General features: G+C 42.0%; 1 long non-coding RNA gene across 1 annotated transcript; it reads right to left on the bottom strand.

Annotated features, from left to right (window-relative positions):
• Positions 1-5,698: 5,698 nt before the first annotated feature.
• On the bottom strand, positions 5,699-8,523 carry LOC121587308. Its single transcript, XR_006004043.2, has 3 exons — positions 8,440-8,523; positions 6,213-6,458; positions 5,699-6,116 (listed from the first exon to the last, which is right to left on the bottom strand). It is a non-coding gene; the product is annotated as an uncharacterized LOC121587308 (long non-coding RNA).
• Positions 8,524-17,753: the final 9,230 nt, after the last annotated feature.

Raw genomic sequence — 17,753 nt, 5'->3', positions numbered from 1 at the left:
ATGTTTACCAAAGTAGTTACATGGTTTGTCATTAAAATGTATTAGATAGACACGCTTTTAATATCCGTACATTATTGACCCATGACAATTTTGAAGTACGTTAGCTTAGCCACTGCCAGCTGTAGTGAAAGGTTTGTCCATACAGTGGGGAAAAAAAGTATTTAGTCAGCCACCAATTGTGCAAGTTCTCCCACTTAAAAAGATGAGGGGGCCTGTAATTTTCATCATAGGTACACGTCAACTATGACAGACAAAATGAGAAAAAGAAATCCAGAAAATCACATTGTAGGATTTTTTATGAATATATTTGCAAATTATGGTGGAAAATAAGTATTTGGTCAATAACAAAAGTTTCTCAATACTTTGTTATATACCCTTTGTTGGCAATGACACAGGTCAAACGTTTTCTGTAAGTCTTCACAAGGTTTTCACACACTGTTGATGGTATTTTGGCCCATTCCTCCATGCAGATCTCCTCTAGAGCAGTGATGTTTTGGGGCTGTCACTGGGCAACACGGACTTTCAACTCCCTCCAAAGATGTTCTATGGGGTTGAGATCTGGAGACTGGCTAGGCCACTCCAGGACCTTGAAATGCTTCTTACGAAGCCACTCCTTCGTTGCCTGGGCGGTGTGTTTGGGATCATTGTCATGCTGAAAGACCCAGCCACGTTTCATCTTCAATGCCCTTGCTGATTATATTTATCAGCTCACTAGCAAATCAAGTAGACTTGCCTCAAGAGGTCGTGCAGGGTCTGTGTAGCCTAGTCAATGCTGAAATGGAAGAAAGATGTGCCCCATCAATTTTTGTTGATGAGTTGGGTGAAATGGATCTGCCTGTACCTTGAATCCCCAAACTGCCTGGCATCTCAACATGAACTGTCCAATGCAGAATGCAGGAATACAGTATCGAGGTGAGGGGAACCTACAGCCAAATGACAGACGAGGAGCTGGACAATCTGGTGGCCACAATTACGACAAGTTCACCACAATTAGGCTACAGGATGGTGAGAGGACTTCTGAAAGCACTGGGTCATCGAGTCCAGTGGAGCCGAGTGTGGGACTCAATGCATCGTGTCGATGCTGCAGGAATACAGGAAAGAATGTCACGACTTGGATGTGTTGTCAGCAGAACATACTCTGTTTGGGATCCTCTTTCCCTCATACATGTGGACGGCAAACACAAGTTGATCAGGTAAGCTTAGACCCCCTTCAACTCGGGGGTACACATTTAGTCATAAAACTCATAGCCCATGCTGCCGCTGTTATATTTCACCGCAAGATGGCTGATTTGGCAAGTATTCAAAACTGTCCAAAACGGCCTTTCAACAGATATGGCTTTGTAATATTTGGTGGCATAGACAGCTTCTCAAGAAAGGTAACCGAATGATCTCCCATGGTATTTGAAGTTGCTAATGTTTGTATGACTCAATGTGGATAATCCAATGGTTTCTATTCAAAATGGGTTTGAATTATACAACAGCTGTTTTATTTACCTGTGTTATTGTTTTGTATTACACAATCAGTTTCATAATGATATCCTATAGATCATGTACCTCGGTGCAGCAACCAACTACAAAGCATCATCTGCCCCTGGTTTCTTCCTGGAGTCTGTAGAGAAGCATGGCTTTCCATTAAGGTAACAGCGTCATTCCCTCAGTTGTGCTGTGTGGAATCAGGCATTTGTTTGTATATGGACACCGTTGGTTGCTTGGTTTATGGTCTCGAATCAGACCATATGCCAGGTCTGCCTGAGGCCTTGTCTATCAAGACACATATAAACTCAGCAAAAAAAGAAACGTCCTCTCACTGTCAACTGCGTTTATTTTCAGCAAGCTTAACATGTGTAAATATTTGTATGAACATAAATAGATTCAACAACTGAGACATAAACGGAACACAAACTGTTCCACAGACATGTGACTAACAGAAATTGAATAATGTGTCCCTGAACAAAGGGGGGGGGTCAAAATCAAAAGTAACAGTCAGTATCATGTGTGGTCAACAGCTGCATTAAGTACTGCAGTGCATCTCCTCCTCATGGACTGCACCAGATTTGCCAGTTCTTGCTGTGAGATGTTACCCCACTCTTCCACCAAGGCACCTGCAAGTTCCCGGACATTTCTGGGGGGAATCGCCCTAGCCCTCACCCTCTGATCCAACAGGTCCCAGATGTGCTCAATGGGATTGAGATCCGGGCTCTTCGCTGGCCATGGCAGAACACTGACATTCCTGTCTTGCAGGAAATCACGTGCAGATCGAGCAGTATGGCTGGTGGCATTGTCATGCTGGAGGTTCATGTCAGGATGAGCCTGCAAGAAGGGTACCACATGAGGGAGGAGGATGTCTTCCCTGTAACACACAGCGTTGAGATTGCCTGCAATGACAACAAGCTCAGTCCGATGATGCTGTGACACATCGCCCCAGACTATGACGGACCCTCCACCTCCAAATCGATCCCGCTCCAGAGTACAGGCCTCGGTGTAACGCTCATTCTTTCGACGATAAACGTGAATCCGACCATCACCCCTGGTGAGACAAAACCGCGACTCGTCAGTGAAGAGCACTTTTTGCCAGTCCTGTCTGGTCCAGCAACGGTTGGTTTGTGCCAATCGGCGACGTTGTTGCCGGTGATGTCTGGTGAAGACCTGCCTTACAACAGGCCTACAAGCCCTCAGTCTCAGCCTATTGCGGACAGTCTGAGCACTGATGGAGGGATTGTGTGTTCCTGGTGTAACTCGGGCAGTTGTTGTTGCCATCCAGTACCTGTCCTGCAGGTGTGAAGTTCGGATGTACCGATCCTGTGCAGGTGTTGTTACACGTGGTCTGCCACTGCGAGGACGATCAGCTGTCCGTCCTGTCTCCCTGTAGCGCTGTCTTAGGGGTCTCACAGAACGGAAATGTTATTGCCCTGGCCACATCTGCAGTCCTCATGCCTCCTTGCAGCATGCCTAAGGCACGTTCACGCAGATGAGCAGGGACCCTGGGCATCTTTCTTTTGGTGTTTTTCAGAGTCAGTAGAAAGGCCTCTTTAGTGTCCTAAGTTTTCATAACTGTGACCTTAATTGGCTACCGTCTGTAAGCTGTTAGTGTCTTAACGACCGTTCCACAGGTTCATGTTCATTAATTGTTTATGGTTCATTGAACAAGCATGGGAAACAGTGTTTAAACCCTTTACAATTAAGATCTGTGAAGTTATTTTGATTTTTACGAATTATCTTTGAAAGACAGGGTCCTGAAAAAGTGACGTTTCTTTTTTTGCTGAGTTTATATATTAATGTTGACCAAGTTTCATACACCACATAGAGATGAGTGATTGAATTACACCTTGAATTATGATGTACAGTTGTCTTGATTATAATCCTAGTGTCTGTCTGCCTGTATGTCAACATCTAGGGTGAGAGCAGACCTAGGCGTGGAGAATGTGGACAGTTAGCTAGCTAGGTAACGTTACATGTATTCACCATGAGACAACACTCTTACATCATGAGATGGAAATCACATTTCGCCTTTTATGAACAGCTACTTGGTTTACTGAAAGCATACGGTCAAACTAGTCATACATATCTGACTGTATCAGAATTACCCTTAGCAAAATGTTCTGGACTAGCTGGCTATTGAAGCTAGAGACATTCAAATTTGGTCAAGTAGGTTAATGTTTTTCCCTTGTCCATAAATCCAGCTAATGTTCACTTTGTGTTCAGCAGAGAGAGTATTCAGAGGTGGATTCGGCTGCACACAGCCTCATCTCTGCACTGACTCAGACTATTAATCAGGGTCAGAGTCCAGTCAGCCTCATCTCTGTGCTGACCCAGACTATTAATCAGGGTCAGAGTCCAGTCAGCCTCATCTCTGTGCTGACCCAGACTATTAATCAGGGTCAGAGTCCAATCAGCCTCATCTCTGTGCTGACCCAGACTATTAATCAGGGTCAGAGTCCAGTCAAACTCATCTCTGTGCTGACCCAGACTATTAATCAGGGTCAGAGTCCAGTCAGCCTCATCTCTGTGCTGACCCAGACTATTAATCAGGGTCAGAGTCCAGTCAAACTCATCTCTGTGCTGACCCAGACTATTAATCAGGGTCAGAGTCCAGTGCCACCGCATCAGCAAGCTCAGGGGCATCAGTTGCATGGTCAGGGGCATCATCAGCAGACAGAGGTGCAGGGACAGACACAGAGACAGCTGCATTCCTCCAGTAACCAGGAGATGGCCAGGTGCATATCAATGGTCCCAGAATACAGGAAATGTGTCATGTTGCGGTCTATACCCAACCCATCACAGGGTCTACCCCACGTTTTGACGATTGATAAATTCAGCCAATAATCTGTAAATTATGTATTACTTTTCTCATTATCATACCTCACTCACTCACTCACCCTTCTTCCCGAACACCAGGCAAGACTACAGAGGCCTGGAAACCTTTTATTGTCATTGTATACCCCCTAAATAAGTTGTACAGCTTCCTGGACGTCCTTCAGAAGCAGTCAAATCTCTGCAATAGTCTCTTTGTCCCTGGGGAAGATTGCACAGTTAGTGAATTTGTTTTATTACTAGTTATGTTGTATGAGACAGTCAGACTTATATACTTACTTTTTCAGCCGGATGCTGACTATGTAGTCAGCCTCATTGCTCCTGAAATGAGCAGGAGATGAACTTCCAGGGCTGCCATAGAGTCAGATAATAAACTACTTTCAGGACTTTGTTCAAGATGTGGAAACTGCAGATGAGCCTCAGCCTTCTATTTTCTTGTTGTTGAAATTGTCAACATTAATGGTCATGAACCAACAGGGTTGGGAAGATAACCAATAATGTGTTCAGTTGCTGATTACAATGGTAAAATCTATTGGATTACTCACTCAGTAACATAGTTCAATTACTTTGTTACTTTTGGCTTACTTTGCCTTCAAAGGCCATAGAACATACTATGAACACAGCATTGTTTTTCACATTGGCATTCTCACATTGTCACTTTCAGTTTTGAATACTTGCCTGCTGAACCACAGGGTACCGGTCTATGGTCCATGACGTGTAGGTCATGTTGTCAACAAGGCAGCATGGTGCATCGTCCAGAAACATACAACATATATTTTCCATAAATTATGTTAGAATTTTCAAACGAGTTTTCATTGGGAAGGCAGATGAAGCGTTTTCACTTTTGCATGTGAACACAGAATCCCACTCATTGCTCAACATACTCCACATGCTTAATTGCATCACTTTTGTTTTGTTTCTACGTTACATATTGTATCACATGACATTCAGTGTCGATTGTTTCTATTTGAAGGTTTATTTTCTGTCAAAAGGATAACTTTTTTTCACATATAGTAAAGATATGTTTGAGAAGGAAAATTTAAAGTTGTCACATTTAATGAACGATGACTGCAGATCTTTTGTATTAAAACACTTCCATTTTAGACTACATTTTAGTCATTTAAATAAACATTGATTCTGTTGTCCATAACGTGGTGGCAGAATGTGGGGTGAGCTGTTGTAAATTCTTAAGGGATATGTTCTGTGTTGGACTTTGAGGTTATGCACTTCATAGACTCCTGGTGTGTCTGCACTAACACAAGGCCATTGTGTTCCGGAACTGTTGCTTGTATAAAATAACTGTTGCGTAAACGATATGAATGTATTATCATCTACTACGAGTTCTTCCCTGTGAAATCAGAGATACATCACCCCTGCAGCTGCTTGATTAAATATTTTTCTGTTATACAATTAGATATTATCTGCCTTAATCTTTGGATCTAATTTTCCACAACATTAGTAACCAATCAGAATCAGCCAATTGGTCTAATTTTGCTGCGACCATATTTCATAAAATTGCAGCAATTTAAAATGACTTGACTAAACAGATATTCCTTGCGACGATATCAAGCAGAGGTATAAGGATCCTTCAGCCATAAGGATCATTCAGTAAGTAGCAGCAGGTAGTTCAAGACAGATGCAGAAATATCTTGTCCATAGTCTCGAGATGGTGAGGTTGGGTCGATGGCTGCTCTGAGCAGTGTCATATCCTGCTCTGTCAGCGGGCACTCCACTGGTGGGACCACAATTCCCTGGCCATGCTCCTCCGGGAGGCAGGCATCGTCCCCGTCCAAGTTGTTTAAATCCTAAACATGGAAAATCATGTTAATTTACAATCAACCACCTTTTTTTCAGATAAGACTAATTACATTTTAATAATGGCTCCTTTAAATCCACATTACCAGGGAAGGTGACAGGATTCTGTGCTTGTCCCATTTCCCATAGCTGGTTGGGGGTTAGATTTTGCTCAGTCTCATCCATTGGTAAAGGTGTCTAGGTCTGCTTGGCGGCGAGGGAGGAATACAGAGTGTGCACAGAATAGGTGTAGGCTGTTTGACGGGTCAAGGGAGCCCTCATCTTCCAAAGTGTAGGACATTGTAAAAGATGTGACATGGCCATCCACACATCCTGCCATAACCGTTCAAAACCTGAAAGCGAGACAGAACATTTGAAGCAACATAATGAAACATTCAACGTCATACCCAGTCCTCTATCCTAAACAACTCATTACTATTAAGTTAACCTTTCTGAGCATAAGGAGATGTCATTAGTCAAAGTATTCTAAGGCACTTTGTATTTCTACTTCCCCGTCTCCTGTTGAATGTAGCTTTTTCTAAACTTAGTTGCATGATGAGAGATTGAATTGACATTGGATTCTATAGCTAGGTTTCCATCCAATTGACGACAGATTTGAATGCAAATATTCTAAAGTCTGCATAAAGAAAACATGCACATTTTCCCATCAGTGGTGTTTCCACCAAACAAACTTGTAGACGATACAAAATCAATTTAGTCACAAAAACTGTTGCGTTAAATAGCAAATGTGCCCACTCCGGTCTTGGCACGTGCGCTGTAGGCAACAGCTTGCAGATACAACAGATTCACACACATTAGGCTGTGTGGGTAGCCCATTCTACATGATGACATTATTATGGATAAGAACGAGAATATCTGTATTTGTCAAACGGCAGGCAAGTATCGATCATCATGTCACCAGAATAAGACCCTAAATATTTATTTGCAAAGGTGCATCAAGATCACTGTGCACTTTCACCACCCTGTGAAGTTTATAATTTATTTAATCTGTAGCCTAATGAACTGCATGGTTTCCCGAGGCATAGTGGGAGGACCACACAACATACTGTATCATCGCATGATAAATTTTACTTCGATATGATGGTTATTATATCAATATGTGCGCACAAAGGCGTCTCCAATGCCATTTCTCGCATAATTAATTTTACCAGCAAAAAGATCGCACCATGTCGAACGAACAAATTATCTGGTCGGCATTTATCAGTTGTAACAAACTTCCTGTTTCCATCACTGTTTTTTTTTTTATACGGTATGACTTTACTTGCTTAAAAACTGTGGATGGAAACATAGTTTATAAGGCACTCCTTGTTTGAATAAGGCACTCCTTTGCAAAACATTCAAATACCAGTTATGCATGAAACAGCACAGCTTGTCTTCTCTACTCAGTGCAGGGATTATAATCAATTGATTATGGGAATTACAAGTAAAAATGAAATGACATTCAGTGCGTGCACGTGAACTATGCGCCTGGATCTGCACATAACAACGCCAGAATAACAACAGGAAGAAACCAAAACATGAAACAAAGAGGGTAGGACTTAAAGAGGATAGGGCTTAAAGAGGGTAGGACTTAAAGAGGATAGGGCTTAAAGAGGGTAGGACTTAAAGAGGGTAGGGCTTAAAGAGGGAAGGGCTCAAAGAGGGAAGGGCTCAAAGAGGGTAGGGCTTAAAGAGGGAAGGGCTTAAAGAGGGTAGGGCTTAAAGAGGGTAGGGCTTAAAGAGGGTAGGGCTTAAAGAGGGAAGGGCTCAAAGAGGGAAGGGCTCAAAGAGGGTAGGGCTTAAAGAGGGAAGGGCTTAAAGAGGGTAGGGCTTAAAGAGGGTAGGGCTTAAAGAGGGTAGGGCTTAAAGAGGGTAGGGCTTAAAGAGGGTAGGGCTTAAAGAGGGTAGGGCTTAAAGAGGGTAGGGTTTAAAGAGGGTAGGGCTTAAAGAGTGTAGGGCTTGAAGAGGGTAGGGCTTAAAGAGGGTAGGGCTTAAAGAGGGTAGGACTTAAAGAGGGGAAAATTGTGGGATGTGTCTGTGGGAGTGAGCGAGCAGGTGTTGTGTGTGTGTGACAGAGAGTGTGGGAGGGAGAGCATGTGTCTAACAGACACTAGACAACTGTTCATCATAATTCAAGGTGTAATTCAGTCACTCTCCTCTATGTGGTGTATGAAACTTGGTCAACATAAAATATATATTTGTCTTGATAGACAAGGCCTCAGGCAGACCTGGCATATGGTCTGATTCGAGACCACATACAAAGCAACCAGTGGTGTCCATATACAAACAAATGCCTGATTCCACACAGCACAACTGAGGGAATGACGCTGTTACCTTAATGGAAAGCCATGCTTCTCTACAGACTCCAGGAAGAAACCAAGGGCAGTTGATGCTTTGTAGTTGGTTGCTGCACCGAGGTACATGATCTATAGGAACTGATTGTGAAATACAAAACAATAACACAGGTAAATAAAACAGCTGTTGTATAATTCAAACCCATTTTGAATAGAAAGCATTGGATTATCCACATTGAGTCATACAAACATTAGCAACTTCAAATACCATGGGAGATCATTCGGTTACCTTTCTTGAGAAGCTGTCTATGCCACCAAATATTACAAAGCCATATCTGTTGAAAGACCGTTTTGGACAGTTTTGAATACTTGCCAAATCAGCCATCTTGCTGTGAAATATAACAGAGGCAGCATTGTATGGGCTATGAGTTTTATGACTAAATGTGTACCCCCGAGTTGAAGGGGGTCTAAGCTTACCTGATCAACTTGTGTTTGCCGTCCACATGTATGAGGGAAAGAGGATCCCAAACAGAGTATGTTCTGCTGACAACACATCCAAGTCGTGACATTCTTTCCTGTATTCCTGCAGCATCGACACGATGCATTGAGTCCCACACTCGGCAAAACTGGACTCGATGACCCAGTGCTTTCAGAAGTCCTCTCACCATCCTGTAGCCTAATTGTGGTGAACATGTCGTAATTGTGGCCACCAGATTGTCCAGCTCCTCGTCTGTCATTTGGCTGTAGGTTCCCCTCACCTCGATACTGTATTCCTGCATTCTGCATTGGACAGTTCATGTTGAGATGCCAAGCAGTTAGGCGATACAAGGTACAGGCAGATCCATTTCACCCAACTCATCAACAACAATTGATGGGGCACATCTTTCTTCCATTTCAGCATTGACTAGGCTACACAGACCCTGCACGACCTCTTGAGGCAAGTCTACTTGATTTGCTAGTGAGCTGATAAATATAATCTAATTGGTGCAGACAAACTGTAAGTAATCAAGATCTAGAGGAAGGCGTTGCACAGCCTGCTGCAATCTGTACAGGAGCCTCTCTCTAATTTACATTTACGTCATTTAGCAGACTCTCTTATCCAGAGTGACTTACAAATTGGTGCATTCACCTTATGATAGCCAGTGGGACAACCACTTTATATTTTTAATTTTCATTTGTTTATATATATATATATATATATATATATATATATATATATATATATATATTTTGTGGGTGGGTTAAGGGGGGTAGAAGGATTACTTTTATACTATTCCAGGTATTCCTTAAAGAGCCAGGGTTTCAAGATTCTCAAGAAGGTGGTCAGTGACTCCGCTGTCCTGGCGTCGTGAGGGAGCTTGTTCCACCATTGGGGTGCCAGAGCAGCGAACAGTTTTGACTGGGCTGAGCGGGAACTGTGCTTCCGCAGAGGTAGGGGGACCAGCAGGCCAGAGGTGGAAGAACGCAATGCCCTCATCTGGGTGTAGGGACTGATCAGAGCCTGAAGGTAAGGAGGTGCCATTCCCCTCACAGCTCCATAGGCATAATGTGCCTCCCCATTGCCTGTGAGGACATATGAAAATTGTAATTTGAAATAATGTCAACCAACCAGCTGGTATCAGGCCAATAGGCTTCAGGTATTGTTATGGGAATAGCTATTTAGGGTTGTTGCTGTTTTATCTTACTCTCTCACATGTGCATGCACTCACTCTCACTCACACATGCTCATTCACTCACTCACTCATTTACTCTGGGAAAACATACAGACAAACCATGTAACTACTTTGGTAAACATATGAAATACCTGTTGGTCAAAGTTTTGCGCAGGTGTTGGTAACTGCTTCACCGTGTTTAGAACATGTGGGCACAGGGGGAAATATTTGGCGTATAGTGGTGACGTCAGACCGTCTGGTTAAGTAGCCAGTAGATTGATTGGGTTAAGATGAACCGTCACTCTGAAACTAGAGGACCAATGGAGACTCATTGTCTACGCCTCCCTCTAAACCACACCCTTCATGAAAAATATTGCCAAATCTCGCAATCGAAAAATCTGGCAGTGAAAGCAAAGAAACAGAAATCGAAAGCAAAGATACGAGTAGCGTGACCAAAATGTACTAAATGCAGGCAAGAGCGTAGGCAAAATGGATTCAATAAGATTTGTTGTTGGGAAAGTTTAACTGAAAACAATTTTTTTCAATAATTTGTCATAGAGATTTGCTCTCGCTTTACATTTTTTGGGGGTTTGATTTTGATATCATATTTTTTTAAACAATTCTATAGATTTTGCTTTTAATTGTTTGGTTTTTGATTTCAACATCCATAATTTAATCCTCCCTCGAAAATATCATGTTTACATTTTCAACTGTATTTTTCATGTTTACGATTGATTTTATTTTAAATTCAATACATATGGCGTGAAATTTGCCCCATACAGTTCCTACCTCTCTTTAGTCAGCAGAGTGAGGGGTATATTGAAAACCTTGGAACTCATTATTTCTCTCTCTCTCTCTCTCTCTCTCTCTCTCTCTCTCTCTCTCTCTCTCTCTCTCTCTCTCTCTCTCTCTCTCTCTCTCTCTCTCTCTCTCTCTCTCTCTCTCTCTCTCTCTCTCTGAGCTGAATGCAGTCAGCCCAACACTATGAAAGGTAGACTCTCTATGTTATATTTCTCTCCTCCTCTACTAAGGTACATTGGTCCTGATAGAGAGAAAGGAATCAATGGGATCAGCCTCAATTTAGAGGAATTATCTTCCGTCATTTCACTCTCATTATCTTTCGGGCTCGATCACTCTGTGGTGTTTGCTGGGAGCTCTGCGTGCCGCTTGACAGCTTCGGCTTATTTAAATGATTGTGTGACTAAGGCCAGGCGTGCGTGTGTGTGTCTGTGAGTGTGAGTTGTGCGTGTGTAAGTGCGTGTGTGTGTGAGAGAGTGAGTGAGTGGTGCTGTGCTGTGGGGAGGTAAGAATTAATACCCTCCCATGGACTGTGGTTCAACCTAATCACAATCACATTACCTGCAGCAGGCAGCAGCCCTTCAGGCCTGTTTTACTTAAGGGGTCACAAAGATTACTGTCCACCTTTTTCAGGCATCCACACTTATTTGCATGTCTCAAATCACCTGTTTATGCAAAATTGTGTGGGACTCGAGTAACACTTTAAATTAGAACATACAGGTATCATGCATAACGTTTTTCCATGTGCCAATTTGAAGATTCTCACTCAAAATCAACAAGGTAATCAACATAATGACAAACCAAGCCATGGGCATGTTAACAATATTGTTCTATGCAGATAAAGGCTGGATTCAATCCGTATCACAGAAGTATCGTTGAAGACCTTGGAACTAGCTGGATTGAAATTTAAAGGCGATGTTCCCGCGTTCGCGGAGACTGCATTCACGGTAAACGCTGCATATTTCGGCTCAATCAGAAATTACCTTTACAGTTTTTCTCATTTGCTAAAACACTAAACCCTATTGTCTGAACCAAATGCTCAGTTGCCTGAACCCACTGATTGAATCAATCACTCTTTTGGCAAAACCATAAGCACTTTTCACCTGTTTAGACATAACTTGCCAACACATTTTCATTGTGATGCACCCGTGCTGCATAATGGTGAGCACAGGTGACAAAAGTCAAACACGATTAGAGCACAGGGTCACCACTTGAACACAACAACTCAAAATTGATCACACTTGTGGCTAATGATGTAGGGAACATATACAGTAAGCCAGTTCAGAGAGCACTGGTTTGTGAGGCCCTACAATGGATAGAAATCTGAGAGGGAAGAGTTCGGTGTGAGAGGAGGTCGAGGTGGTCGAGGTGGTCAGCGAAGACAAAGGACAGTAATATCTGATGAAATCAGAGCTACTGTGATTGACCATGTTCTTGTCCATGGTATGAGCATGAGGGAGGCTGGACAAAGGGTACAACCAAACATCAGTAGATTCACTGTGTCCACCATAATCCGAAGATTTAGAGAAGAGAACAGGTAATTACCTTTTTTGACATTATAGTACAGTATGTAAATGTTGACAGCAATTACTGTATGACATACTATATACTGTACCACAGTATACTGTAAGTAAATATATGTTTCAGTACATCACTGTACCAATGTACTGTAGTATTGTAATGGAGGGTTGGTCTAACTGTTTGTAGGCCTAGTATACCATGTATATTTTTGTAACTCCATGTTCTCTTTTTGTAGAATTGAAAGACTGCCACATGGGGGTGGGAGGACAGGTATGTTCTCCCCACACCAAGAGACCCTAATTGTTGATATGGTCCGTGAGAACAATGCCATTAAACTGAGCGAAATTCAGCAGAAGATCATTGAGGACCATTTACATTTTGAGGGTATCAACAGTGTCAGCCTCTCTACTGTTGATCGTGTCCTCAAGCGCAACAGACTGCGCATGAAACAGCTATACAGAGTGCCCTTTGATCGCAACTCAGACAGAGTCAAAGAGCAAAGATTCCAGTATGTACAGGTTGGCATATATCCAGACACATTCAATGTTGATTACTCTAAGTAGTGATTTACTGTAGTGGCCTAAATCACTTTTTCCGTATCACTTACAAAACTATATTTATTTCTACAGAGGGTTTTTCAACTGGATGCAATGGAAAGACCCCATCAATACATCTACATGGATGAAGCTGGGTTTAATCTCACCAAAAGGAGAAGGAGAGGCCGTAATGTGATTGGCCATCGGGCCATTGTTGGTGTTCCTGGGCAGCGTGGTGGCAATGTCACATTATGTGCTGCCATCAGCAATCATGGGGTTGTCCACCATCATGCCAACCTGGGGCCCTACAACACTCACCAGCTCCTCATTTTCCTCAATCACATGCGAGATGCTTTGTTAGGGCAGCAGGATGAGCATCCCATCTATGTTGTTGTTTGGGACAATGTGAGTTTTCACAGAGCCCTCCAGGTTAGAGAGATGGTACAATATGAACCAAGGTTTTATCAATCTTTGCCTTCCACCGTACTCCCCTTTCCTAAACCCCCATTGAGGAATTCTTCTCCTCATGGCAGTGGAAGGTATATGAAGGCCCAACCTTACACCAGGGTAAATCTCCTGCAAGCCATGGGACTTGCCTGTGGTGACATAGGTGTGGAGGCATGCCAAGCCTGGATACGGCATGCCAGGGGTTTTCCCCCGTTGCCTGGCCAGACAAAATGTGGCCTGTGATGTGGATGAAGTCCTGTGGCCTGACCCAGTACGGAGACATGATGCTGTGGCTGAGTAATGCACTTATTTGTATATTTTTGTACTTTATTTTTACATGGGCTTACGCATAAGATTTCTGTTTGTTTTTACAAGTGCTACATGTAAATGCACAAGATTTCTGTTTTGTCTTTTTTGTACAAGTGCTAAATGCACAGTTTTTTTTGTTTTGCAACATGCATTTAGCCTACAGTGAACAATAAACATTTATTTCTCCAGCTTCATGTCCTGAGCATAGTGTTTTCTAGTTTTCTACGTAGTGTTTAGTGACTGTTCAGTAGTGTTTTTTATTTTGATTGACTCGGGGCACGATTTGACAACATAGTTCAGTTTTGAGCACAGATTGAACTGTTTTGAGGTGAAAGTTTGGTTTTGCAAGAAGAGTCTGAGGTTTTGTGAATGTAGCTTGAAAATTGGGTTTTGTGTTCACAGTTAAGAGAAAAGGAGAGCAGCTTTCAAGAAATGTGTCTTAGCAATCGAGAAAAACTGTATATTACATGGGCTTACTGTACACAAGTGGCAAACGCATAAGATTTCTGTTTGTTTTTACAAGTGCTACATGTAAATGCACAAGATTTCTGTTTTGTCTTTTTGTACAAGTGCTAAATGCACAGTTTTTTTTTGTTTTGCAACATGCATTTAGCCTACAGTGAACAATAAACATTTATTTCTCCAGCTTCATGTCCTGAGCATTGTGTTTTCTATTTTTCTACGTAGTGTTTAGTGACTGTTCAGTAGTGTTTTTATTTTGATTGACTCGGGGCACGATTTGACAACATAGTTCAGTTTTGAGCACAGATTGAACTGTTTTGAGGTGAAAGTTTGGTTTTGCAAGAAGAGTCTGAGGTTTTGTGAATGTAGCTTGAAAATTGGGTTTTGTGTTCACAGTTAAGAGAAAAGGAGAGCAGCTTTCAAGAAATGTGTCTTAGCAATCGAGAAAAACTGTAAATGTTTAGGCGGATCTTCCACGACACTTCAGTGATAAGGATGGAATCCAGCCCAAAATGTTCCACAACAGGCAAAGTTTACTGTAAACATGCAACATTTCAACAGCATGTTTGGATGTTTGATCAGGCTGGATGTAAGATCAATTAGAGCAGGTTAGCATCACCGTCAATCCTCCTTCCCCCAACCCAATACACTAACGCAGGCAATCTTTTGCCATATAGCCACTGAATCATTCATGCCTTACAACTCAGAACACTGTTCCAGTATTAGGAACAGCAGCCCATTCCTTGAGGCTAGCTGGAATTGTAATGCGGGAGGGACATGGGAGGGACCTTAGGATTGTACTCAGCTGGCTGTCTCCGGGGAGCCTGATGTGTCCCCTTATAATGAAAACATTGGAAATAGGACCAACCTCTGCAACATTTGTACCTCATACTGATAAGCTCAATCTGCTGTTAATACATCTCAGGAAAATAAGCAGAAATCTGTCATATGCTAGGCTGACAGCCAAATACAGGGCCCTCTTCTCTATTCATTTTGTTTAAAAAAAAAGTTATGAATACCCATTTATCTATTTCATGTAGAAAATATCATATAAGTTTTGTTCCCAGTAATTTTTATTTGCTTTTGAAATGCACCATATGGTTGACAAAGCCTTGCAATGCAGCATGGGTAAATGTATGTGGCCCTTCAGGGAAAAGCTTTCTAAGATGTTCATTATCAACATGAACATTACACTACCGTTTCAGGAGACAGCTAATCCAATATTATTATAATTAAATAACTAATCATTCATGTTGGAAGTAATTTAAACCAACATTTTCTTTGCGTCTGTTTCCAAATCCAATAACCAAAATTATATATTTTTTATTTTACCATATTAACTCAGTTCTTTATGCTGAAACTTTGTTTCTATATGTTGGTATCCACCTTGAAAAGCATTGAACACTTCCCAGGGTGATTTGACAAAAGAATGGTCATTTAGACAGTAAACTACAGTACTGGAATATAACAGGCACAACAGATCCATACTGCATACACAAGCAGACACATCACATACATGTCCAGACAAATAGAGCCAGAAACCTGCCAGCAAAAACAGAGATGAAGAGAATGGAAGAGAGAGAGAGAGAGAAAGAGAGAGAGTAAGAAAGAGAGAGTGACAGAGAAAGAAAGAGAGAGAGATAGAGAGATTAAGAGTAAAATAGAAATGGAAAGAGAGGGAGAGAAAGAGAGAGAGAAAGAGCGAGAGAGAGTAAGAGAGTTAAAGAGAGCGAGCAAGAAAGAGAGAGAAGAAAGAGATGGAGACGGAGAAAGAGAGAGAGTTGGTAAGAAAGAGAAGAGAGAACAGAGAGAAAGAGAGAGAGAGAGAAAGAGAGAGATAGTAAAATGAGAGAGAAAGAAAGAAACACAGAAGTACTTCTACACAATCTTACCTTCAGGGAGCCTCTGTGAGGAACAAGACAAACCAGAACCACAGAGGTGATTCTGCACCTGCAGTCTCTCCTCTCCTCCTCCAGCCTTGTTAGAGGACACACTGGGTCTGCGCGTGTGTGTGTGTGTGTGTGTGAGAGAGAGAGTTTGTGTAATATTGTGTGTATGCAGTGTCCCGTGTGTGTGAGCGCATTTGTACGCATTAAGAACATGCGCTGGCCGGGATAGCAGGTTCCCTATTCATGTCTAGAGCAAACTGAATATATGTGTTGTTGATCTAGAGAAATTCAAATCAAATCAAATTTTATTTGTCACATGCGCCAAATACAACAGGTGTAGACCTTACAGTGAAATGCTTACTTACAAGCCCTTAACCAACAATGCAGTTCATGAAAGAGTTAAGAAAATATTCACTAAATATACTAAAGTAAATCAACATTTAAAAAACTAAATAAACTGACATAAGAAAAACTGCTGATGCACAACCACATTTCTAAATAGCACTTTGTGTATTCTACTATTCCGACTGATCATAAACAAATTCTAATAATAATGTTTTGGGAAATTGATCTGCCAGTTGCCCGTCCCTGATCTAAGCAGTATGTGTGCTAGTGACACGTGTGTAGGAAGAATCAATGACAAAGAACATCGCTGTTTTTAAGATGTGTCCAACTTGCAGCGAATCACGTCAACTATCAATGACAAATATAATCCTGATCAAAATAATCTTCCAGGATTCCTGGGTGCATCACTAAGAGCGTAGGGAACACATTGTACTGTAGGCTACTGTACATTCACATAACTACAAAGACCACACGAGAAGCTTTATGACATCATTTTCAATCCTTTGTAAACAATAATACATTAAAATAAATAGAAAATAAACAATAAAAAAACAAATGATTATCCTCACAACATAATGCTTTATTTATGCTAGTAAAAACAAGCCGTTAGCAGGGTTCAGATCCCAGTACAAGTTGAAAGTGTTGCTGGGAAGGTGGCTAGGCTTTAGAGAGAGAAGCTTTGTGAATAAAAGGCACCCCAGCAGTGGGGTAGAGAGGAGACCAGAGACCGGCCTTGAGGGAGATCTGAAGCTACAGGGAGGCGAGGGAGAGGATGACATTTTTAGGGCAGCACCAAGAGTTATAGATGAGCATCTGATGTTTTCCATTACTCTCTGGGAAAATGAATTTGTCAAAACAAAAACAAAATAAAAGACACTGTGAAAAAAAAGAGATACACAGACAAACTGTAGCTTTAATTCAAGATCATAAAAACATGCCCAAAGGCAAACAATGTGCTCTTTACTGTCGAATCCATACAGAAGACCACAGAGGAAGAAGGTTGGTAGCATGGATTGTTATAGTACTGTATGTAAGCTGTAAACAATGTACGTACAGTAGCTTAGTTGTTGCAGTGATTTCAGAATGATACAACATAAAACTGACATGAAACTGATTCCTAATAGTCTGAGTTGTCGTTGCTCTAGTTAATTTATCCTGGTCGTTTTCCTTTCTTTGCTATGCCTTTCCCATCTTCCCCTTTTGAATGCCCTGTGTGTCTCTTCCCTCCCTCTCTCCTCTCCTCTCTTTCCTCCCTCTCTTCTCTCCTCTCTTTCCTCACTCTCTTCCCTCCCTCTCTTCCCTCCCTCTCTCCTCTCCTCTCTTTCCTCCCTCTCTTCTCTCCTCTCTTTCCTCACTCTCTTCCCTCCCTCTCTTCTCTCCTCCTCTCTTCCCTCC

Source organism: Coregonus clupeaformis, chromosome 18 (genome assembly GCF_020615455.1).
Source record: "Coregonus clupeaformis isolate EN_2021a chromosome 18, ASM2061545v1, whole genome shotgun sequence".
Lineage (NCBI taxonomy): Eukaryota > Metazoa > Chordata > Actinopteri > Salmoniformes > Salmonidae > Coregonus > Coregonus clupeaformis.
The sequence above is the reverse complement of the archived record's forward strand: the minus strand, read 5'-3'. Positions and strand labels throughout refer to the sequence as shown.